This window comes from Electrona antarctica (genome assembly GCF_951216825.1).
Source record: "Electrona antarctica genome assembly, chromosome: 15".
NCBI classification, from domain to species: domain Eukaryota; kingdom Metazoa; phylum Chordata; class Actinopteri; order Myctophiformes; family Myctophidae; genus Electrona; species Electrona antarctica.
The window spans coordinates 20,363,013-20,365,377 of NC_136796.1; positions in this window are offsets into that span (position 1 = coordinate 20,363,013).

The window sequence follows — 2,365 nt, forward strand, 5'->3', positions numbered from 1 at the left end:
GCCGGTTGTCTGTGGAATTGAAAAAAGAAAAAAAATCTAAAGTACAAGGGGAAATGTTCTTGCTAGCTTTATACAAATCACGGCGTCACAGCAAACACTTTATTATAAAAAAGAAGCATTTTTGACTTTCACTTAAAGCTTGAATTTTTGCCAAATGATGAGAACGTTTGGTGCTGTAATGCTTGTCGCAAAATACTGGACCTACAGGCTGTATATGATGTTTTTTTTTATAATCATAAGGCTTAATACTGACTCAGTTAAAAATCTAATCAGCTTAAACAATAGAACACTGTTGTGCTACGGCGACTATCAGGTAATGCTTTGCCATCTTTTATAAAGCTTTGTTTTTATTTAATGCACACACACACACATACCATTTCTTGTCAAACTGTCAATAGTTAGGGCTGGGCAATTATAGCGATATTCTATCGATATCGTGATGTGAGACTGAAGATACTGCCTGGGATTTTGGATATATTAATATTGTGATATGGCATGGTGTTGTCTTTCATCACTTAAGCCTTGTTTTATACTTTAAAATGTTCAAAACCTTTCAAAAATAGTGTAAGTAGAGGATCCACAAGCTCATGAGCTTGGGTTATTTTTGAAAACATTTTGAAAAATTGGGGAACATTATGTCACAATACGATATTGTCAAAATATCAATGTCGAGGCATTTGGTTAACAAAAAAATATTGTGATATTAGATTTTGTCCACATGGGCCGCCCAGCCCTACCGGCAGTCAGAGATGTTCTATGGACCTAAGCGCAGATGGATCGCTGTATGTTTGTTTATATTAGGTACTGAGTTATATATATATAGTAAATTTATATATTTTGGATCACTTGAACGTTGGGTGCGTGGGAGAGGAGAGGCGAGTGGAATTCTTTTGATGTGATGTATGAAGTCTGAAAGAATGAACTACGTTTTGGTTTTCCTTGTTTATACAAAATAACATCCATGGGATAATTTAATTTGATAGAAGTCCTTTTTTTTCTCCCTCGTTCTGTCAATTAGGTCTGCCAGGTCGGACAACGCTTTTGTTCCCTTCTATGGCACCTCATAGACATGCACTTAACTTTTGCGTTCATCAATTTTCTTCTCTTTGTTTGATGTATCTCTGCTTTCCCCCCAGAAGCGGGTCTGAATGGAACTATTATGAGAAACTGTTGTGTTCCTTTTTTTTTTCTTTTTTTTTTCTTCCCAGTGCGCTACTCTTTTGTTTTTATTACACGTTTTTTTGTTTTGTTATTTAATATATATGTATATTGACTCCAAAATGCAATCAAGACTGTTAATTTCTATTTGTCCAACCAAAATTGTTTGTCTTTTTAATTATTGTTGAATTATAATGTATGCGAAAAAGCCAGGTTGCAAACTTTATATTAGTGTAGAGAGAATCCTTGCTCTGTGTCTGTAATTGTCCAGATGTTTTTCTTATTCTCTGGAATCATTCACTTTACAATAGAAAGCATATTGTCGCTGTTCGGGTGGAAACCTAGTATATACAAAAGAGTTTACCTTAAAAAACGAAAGTGAAAAAGTGAAAATAGCTGATCAACAAGCTCACCACACCTCATCACTACTTTTGTGTGCCACTCTTGTATGATGAACTAGGCTTCATTATGAAGAATTTGAAATACGGAGGTACAAGATTTCTACACGACAGTGACAATATAGTTTTATTTTGTCCTACCCATGTCTCTATTTTTCATTCAGCACATTTTTTAAAGAAACATGGATTGTTTGCGGGTCTAAACCTGGGAACAGCGGTATCTGTTCATATGCAGTGGAATATACGTAATGTATCAATGTGCTAATGAGAGCCGACATTAACCTCCCTTTGACTGTCCTCAGAAAACAAAACGAAAATCTATGTATTTGACATAACGCATAAAGACCCTCACCCTCCCTGTGTTGACATTTGTCACCTTTCCAATCACTGTGGGGGAGGGCTTATATTAAAAAAAATATATATATATATATATATATTGAGAATACTATATGAGAAGATCTATATATATATTATATTAAGATATTATTTAACTAGTGGATTTACTCGGTGGAATTTGGCAAACGCAAAATCTAAACTTGGTGGTAGTTCAAAGTTCAAGTATCTCGCTCTCCGTTCACACAGCGTTGCTTGCCCATCACCCCATTGTCTTGTTTTTATTTTGTTTTTATACTATTCTACCATCCTACTGATTTTACTGTAAGAAAAACTCAACTACCATGTCTGGTTTTGGATTTTAATGCTGTATTTGTTATACGGACAACAAAGAAAAGAGAAACTGAAGAAGAAGAAAAAAAGAACATTAACAAAAACACTACAGATATAAAAGCAGGTTTTTTTCCCGGCTGTAT